Raw genomic sequence first — 7,769 nt, 5'->3', positions numbered from 1 at the left:
TCATTTATTTGTCGCTGGTATTTTCAGGATTAATTAGCCTTTCTCGGTCATTTCTTTTGCCCTAATCCGAAGTTTATACATAATCCCAACTTTCCTTTTATTCATCAAATTCAGGGGTATGGGGAACAAATCTATTTTAAAGTATACCGAGAAAACTGAAGTGTTAATCTATTCAGATTGCGACTACTGTTGTTAGTATGGTTCGTTTATACTATGTAAGTTTTTACTTATGCAAGTATTGTGTAGTGTTTGTATTATGTAATTGTTTACTAGTTCATGCTGTAGAATGTTAGTAGGTGAGAAGTGAATAATTTGGGAAGGGAATCTTTTGAATTCAATTAGAGTTTGAGGGTTTAATTAGAAGGGGATAAGCCAAATTTGGGAAATTTAACTTAAAACAGGAGGGAGAATCTGTAAAGCATTTAGAACATCAATTCGAGAATCTTTTCCGGGTGTCTCATTTCTTAGTTATTTTTGGTCATTTATGTGTCAACGAGAGTGGTCCAGGGGGGGGGCTCTTGGGACGAAAGCTAGTCTTTGGAAAGGGCGCGGTCCCAGGCGGGGTCGAACAACCCTTAGCTGTAACTTCCGTTCCAGAAAAGTTATACTCTTGGTTCACTTCTAAAGGCAGTCCATCTTTCACCTTCGTCGTAGTTAGTTGTAAATAATTTCTGAGACCACACTGGCTAATCATGATAAATAAAAAATCGCGAAGAAAGAAAGAAAACGAGGACAATTAACAGCCAGTGAAAAAATTGAAAAATTATGCAAATATTTTGGTCAAGACCTCCGCTTGACCGTCCTCAGTGCAGAATAAAACTGATAAAAATATAAAAACCAAACCTTAAAATAAAAACACCAAACTAAAATTGGACGACCCTTTCCTAGTAACGGTGAAAGGGTAACTGAATGAAAAACACAAGTCTAAATGGCATTTCAGAATTTTATTTTGCGTAAAGCAATTTTAAAGTCTGATCGCTTTCCAGTTTGATTATAATCGGAGACTCTATTCGATTGCACAATATAACTTTGTGGATGTATGTAAAAATGATCAGAATTAATAATTTTGTCATAAATGGGACTTAGAAAAATTCCTCCAGTGTCTCTATTGAGAGATACCTTTTGGTGAATGTGCTTTTTTATTTCAACTGCATCCCTGAAAGCTTGCGTGAGACCTTTAACGGGGGCACCGATAGAGGCCTCGTCAAACAAAATGAAATGGTGTGGATTCTCGTACACATGTTGCGCCAAGGCGGAATTAAATCCAATTTTAGTTTGGTGTTTTTATTTTAAGGTTTGCTTTTTATATTTTTATCAGTTTTATTCTGCACTGAGGACGGTCAAGCGGAGGTCTTGACTGAAATATTTGCATAATTTTTCAATTTTTTCACTGGCTGTTAATTGTCCTCGTTTTCTTTCTTTCTTCGCGATTTTTTATTTATCGTAGTTAGTTGTTCTTGTGCTACCTTATTTTCTCTGTATGTGTATTCGCACGTCATTTAATAAAGACCATGTACAAACGTTTATCGTCTATCTTTGGAATTTACGTAAACCATTACATCTGCCAATATAAAAGGCATAGTTGAGCTATATATACATAGTTGAGCTAGATCGCCTTATTTTAAATTTCTTCTTACTTTTAATTTATCTCAGCAGGCTCCTTTTTCCTTAATAAAAATTCAATTAAAAAAAATTTCAAACTGAGGAGATTCACCTTGGGTGGCTGGCTTTTGTTTTTATTCAACTAGATTCTCAACCATCACGAATCCAAGTGTCATTATAGCTTCATTTTCAATCGGTAAGACTTGATGTTGATACACAGAAAGATGTTTTTGTTGACCTTTGGACACCGGAAGTTAAGTTTCTGTTTACGGAAAAAGGATGACTGCTTGTCTGTCTCTCATCTTGACTATGCCGAACAGATCAGAGTGAAATAAAATGTTTGTAGATCAAAGAATACAGACCTAGGTACAAAAATACTGAATTGTACCACATTGTACCCTAATTTTGTAAAATGTACCATATTTTATGGGATTGTACTAAATTGTACCAGTAGAGATGAAATGTACCAAAATGGTACAATTGTATCACGTTTGGCATCACTGCCCGGCTCTGAACTGAAACTAAAAATGTGGCCGTGAGAGTAACTTTGGTCAAGATTGAAGGGTTGATTTTCAAGTCGAGTTAAGCACATTTCAATCGATTGACAGAGGCACTTGATAAAAATGATTGACCGTCTAGGATGTCCTTAATTCTATTTATAGTTTTATTATTCTTTTTATATTTCCTTTCAAGTTAAGCTTACGATTCCACATCCTCACTATATTATGAAAAAAATTTCTAGTATTTTAATAAGAAAATTCACCCTCTCCCCACATTATGAAAACATCGCTGACATTCTCTTTTAATATTTTCATAAGGTAAACACTACTAAAAGTCTCCCCTCCCTGATTTTGAAAAAGTTCTCCTTTTTCGATAGTTTTCTTTTAAAAAAGGTAAATTTGCCCCCCTTCCAATGTAAAATTGATACCCCTGCAAAAAGGCCTCGCCTTTTCTAAGCAAATGCCAATCGTCTGTATCCTGTTCTGTAAGAGTAATAGTCTTCGTGTTGCTGTTATTTGGGTTGAGACAGGGGTCAATAGCGGGACTGTAAGCTCAGCCGGTACTTATGCATTATATTGTACTCATCGCTATATACTTTAAAGGGAAATATTGAATGAAACCAGTCAGTCAAACGGGTATTTGCAATAGATAAATGGATCGCAAAATATGGTTACTCATTGCGTTTACAATATTTAAAATATTGTTTTTGGGGTTTAAGAGGGGGGAAAGGTACCGAGGTTAGGTTAAGTATTTAATATATGCTATGCCTTACCCCCACCCTACCCCTAATGTGCAAATATATAGCCTAATTTTTTTTTATAAACTATTATATTTTCTTCACATTTTATTTTATTTGAATTAACAAAGCTTGACTTATTTCGTGAGTACCATATAATGCATTAGTACTGCTCAGCCAGAGTCTGTCCAGCTCTAAATAGTTGCCTAGACAAATCTTGAGGAGAATACGTGAAATGTTGGATGATTTGAGCTTTTGGAAACACTTGCAAACACATCTTTACGGAACGGTCATTTATTATAAAATTTTGGTGGGTCCATAAATAGCTTAAAAGGTAGATTAAATTTAAATCTGAAATTTAAAATACGACTATCATGCTTCACGATCATGCTCGACTATCAGTCGCTCGCCAGGTTGATTAAACACTTTGCAGTCAAATCTATGCCAGTGTTGTTTGGCCAATGTTGCTGACAGAAGAGAATCATACACTGCAACAAACATCACTCTTTGATTCTGAAAAGGGAAGAAAAACATTTGTTTAGAGAAAAAAAATAAAATAATTTTGACTCTTTTTCAATTAATTAAAACTTAAAACTAGCAGAAATTACTACGAATACTAAGGGGGTTGGCCCTTTCTAAGAGCTTAACTCTTTACGCTCAAGTTTGATTTGCTGTCCCAATTATTTAAGAATGACTCCTGAACCACAAGGGATGTTTAACTAGGATAATAAGCTTTTTTTAAGTCCTAAAATGACACTAGCTTAAATATTTCTATATAAAAAACATGCTAATTAATTTTAAATAAAAAAAAACTTACTTTTTTATTTAATTTCTAATTGTTTTTTTAAATTATGCCAGGAAATCCGACTCCCCATCGATGGAAAATTCCCGTCCCCCATGCAAAAGTCCTCCATGAAAAGATTTTTCCATGGAAAAATATATTCATACTTCTCAATAGCCAATACTGTATGTAAACAATGAGCAAAGCGTTTCCCCCAAAGTGGTGGAGCGTTTCCCCCAAGCTATGGGGGTCACCTCATCCTCAAAGACAGAGTTATTAGATATTTTGGTTATGCTGAGAAAGATGGATGTCTCAAAATTTTGATCAGATGTATTTGGAAAAAAGAGGCGTGGGAGGGGTCAGGTTGGCTACGTGCCCTATTATATTTTTGGTAACTTAAAAAGGGGTACCACAAATTTTTATATCCGACAAAATGATCCCTGTCTCAATCTCCTAGGATCAGTGTTCGATCACCCATGAGAAAAACAAAGAAAAAAATAACAGAAAATAATTAACCCACATGCGTAATATTGCTTCTGACAAAAAAAATACAAAATTCGAAACTTTTGTTGATTATACCTTCTACAGCAGTACCAAGCCACTTAAGGCCAATACAGCTGTGCATGCTCTTCCTTCAGCCCAATCTATTCAAACCCTTTCTCTTTACACCCTCCCAGGAAGTTCCCATTTCCCTCAGATCTTTATTATGACACCCTATCGCCCCAAACGCGAACGACTTATTTTCCTTTTAGCACTAAAGGTTTGGCAAAAAGGACAATCTTTGGCAATCTTTCACCCACAGAACTTACCCTTGCCATCTCAACCTTTCTCTCATTATAGCCCTAGAACGCAGGATTGAACCACACATTTCGCACTGCCTCCTGTTTGAAACACGGCCAGTCAGCCGGGTACCCAAAACAATCCGAAGGCAATTTCTCTGGAAAACATCTAGCAAATCTTCATCCCTTTTTGGGAGTGCCCATGCTTCAGAGCTATATTTGACCATAGTCGTCACTGTAGCTTCCCATATTCTAATCTTGGTTTGCAGACATATCCTCTATTCTTCCAAACTTTTTAATAACAGTGAAAAATAACAGCCTGAGCCTTAGCTATTCCACTTTTGAAATCTTCACTGTTCCAACCGTCTTTACCATTAATACTACCAAGGTAAGTGAAACTGTCCATCTGATCAATCTTTTTGTGACCTAAAAACAGTTTTTCATCTTCTCTTATTCCTAGCCTTAGCGACTTAGTCTTCTTAACATTAATTTTCAAACCTATTTTAGCACCCTTAACTCGCAAAACAACTTAAAGTTCATTCATTTTGCTCACACTTTCATCTAGGATACTTAAATTATCAGCATAAACTAAGTCCAGGAAAGTCTTTCCTCCTCATTTGATTCTCTTTTCTTCCATTGCCTCTCCTGTGTTACTTAAAACAAACTTTATCAAAATTATCCATATAAAGGGGGATAAAACAAAAGTAGCATGGGAGCTATGGAGCCGGTGACTGCCCTATTTTTACCCTGACAGCCCTGACTACCATTTCACCATAAAAAAAATCACTGTAACTTTACACGGATTATTTCTGGAAATGCTAAAATTTTCAAGAGTAATAAGGAAGTTCATGGGTCAAATTGTTTCTTAAGAAATTTAAATGCCGCAAAGAACTTAGCAGCGCTTACAAACTTACATATTTTTGATTTTACATACAAATAAAGAATAAAGAATAAGTATAATGAAGAAAACTTACACTTTGTGATTTAAAGTTGTCAGTCTTAACATAGAAAGAGTGTAAGCCTGGATAAGCATTAAAAAGGTTTCGCATTTGATCGTAGTTTGCTTTGGGTGGAGCGGAGACCAGTAAACGACTAAAAGGCTCATCATCTGAAAAAAAAAACTAAATGAAAAATCAAATGGCAAAGGAAATGAAAAAAACTTAAAGGCACTAACCATAACAGCAACAATGAACATTAATTTGTTTTCGCGAGCAACAGTAATTTTCATCGAAGGACATTAACGAGAAAAGGAAGAATTCCGACACTAATTCCTTTGAGCATGCCAATACACCCCATAAACCCTAGGGAAAATTATGTAAGTCATGACATTTTCCCGTTGTTTACTCAAAACATGTGTATATTTGTTATTGAGAAGTATATTGATACTTTTCATGGAGGAGGAAGGTTAATTTTCTACCGGGAGAATCTTCCATGGGGAGAGAAAGCTCCGGAAGGGGGGATGAGCTGGCCAGAATCGAGATACAAAATTCTTTTTTATTTTCTCAAGTTTTCTTTGCTGTCTGAATTCAACTGTGAAGATACTACTACTACAAAAAACTCGCCGGAGCAACAAGACGCCTGAGGCCAAAACAACAACGCAAACTCCTCCTCCATCCCAATGTATTCATAACCTATCCTTTAGACCATCCCAGGAATTTCCCATGTCCCAAATCTGTCAGGTTGTTCAACTTTGAAGTATAAGATTTCTTGTTTGCCATTCAAGTCAAGAATTAGTTTGGTATATCTTTTTAAATTAAAAAAAGTTGATAATTGTGTTACTGCGTGGCTGTGTTCCATAGGAGCATGGAACAAATGTTCCCATTTTTTGTTGAAAGTTGATGACTGGAGCATTTAAAATAATCTTACTAGACCTAAAATTTACAGATAAAAGGAAGAAAATGCACACGACAATTTTTGCCAACAGCTTAAATATAAACAAATATATTAACTGGAAGAGAATGATAAAAAAAAACAATAAAAAACAAATTTTCCTAAATTGCAAAACAAAGAGACAACATCATAATTAAGAATGCTAAATTATTAAGCATGTTCTAAACTTTTCAGTTGTAATTAACCAAATTATAACGTCTTTACCCCGACTCGAATCGAGGATGTATTTCCAATAGTCGTTTAATTATGAAACTCAGTCTGATCCTCTTAGGAGAATGTAACCTAAATCGAGATTTCATTTTCATGGTAATTTGGTTATGTAATTAAGCATGTTATAATGTTATCAGTTGCTATATATTAACTATCAATTAATGTTTTCAATTAACTTTGATTATGTACTTGAGCTTAATCATGGGTGTTCAGGTGTAATAGCGCATGGTATAACAGCTTGGGTTAACATAACCACACGTAAATCGAGGGTCCATTTAAAATGGTGATTTTATTTTTTGATTATTCAATTGTACATAATTTTATCAAAAGAAAGATCACGGATGCCGAATCGAACCAATGCCCCTGGAACATCGGGAAAGAGCTCATTCGAACGGAAATTAGTGTGGTATTTTTTTTATAATAGCTTGGGTTAACATAACCAAAGGTAAATCGAGGATCCATTTACAATGGCGATTTAAATATATTTTTTTTACTGAAAGTGTGGATTAAAACTCAAACTTTATATGAAAAGAAGTTACCATAGGCAGTGCAATACTGCTTCCTAATAATAAGCATTATGGGTAGAATGTATTTTTTTTACCCAGGGGCACTTAGAATAGAAGAAGGTGTAGAAACTTCGAATGGGTTTTACTTAATTTGAAATTGTGCTACCCATCAAAAGCAAAGAGCCTGAAAAAACTGTCTTGATTTTTGAAAAAGGGGAAACCAGCCCCTAAACGTCAAGAAATCTTAATGACAATTACACCCCCATATTGAGCGTATCCGGGAACTTTAATGTTGAAGTTCCAAGCTCTCGTCTGCTAAAATATGGAATTTGTACCAGGAGAAAGATCACGGATGCCACATCGAACCAATACTCCTAGAACATCGAGAAATAGCTCATTCGAACGGAAATTAGTGTGGTATTTTTTGGAAATTAAAAAAAGCGCAAAATAGGAAAAGTTTGAGCAAATAACTAAGGACTCACCAAGCTGCATAAGCGATAGTTTATGTCCAATTTTTTTAAGAAAAAGCTCTTCCATTTCTTGATAGTGTTACCTCAACAGACAAATTTGAACTAATTTGGTTTTAAAACTTTGGATATGAAGCTAGCTTTTTTTAATAGAAATGTAAATTGGTTGCTTTGGTAATTAGGTCATTGAATTTTATCTTCTTGCTTAATAATAGAATGTTCCCTTATGTTCATTAATTATGTACATTTTTGGTCTCTATTTATGTTTATAAGATTTATTCATATTACATCAGAGTC

At 34.9% G+C, this 7,769-nt stretch overlaps 1 long non-coding RNA gene across 1 annotated transcript; it reads right to left on the bottom strand.

Moving 5' to 3' along the window:
* Positions 1–3,123: 3,123 nt before the first annotated feature.
* Positions 3,124–7,538, bottom strand: LOC148944820 (uncharacterized). Its single transcript, XR_016142879.1, has 3 exons — positions 7,488–7,538; positions 5,374–5,507; positions 3,124–3,352 (listed from the first exon to the last, which is right to left on the bottom strand). It is a non-coding gene; the product is annotated as an uncharacterized LOC148944820 (long non-coding RNA).
* Positions 7,539–7,769: the final 231 nt, after the last annotated feature.

Source organism: Artemia sp. Qi Xiang Cuo, chromosome 14, assembly GCF_049724085.1.
Source record: "Artemia sp. Qi Xiang Cuo chromosome 14, ASM4972408v1, whole genome shotgun sequence".
NCBI lineage: Eukaryota > Metazoa > Arthropoda > Branchiopoda > Anostraca > Artemiidae > Artemia > Artemia sp. Qi Xiang Cuo.
The sequence above is the reverse complement of the archived record's forward strand: the minus strand, read 5'-3'. Positions and strand labels throughout refer to the sequence as shown.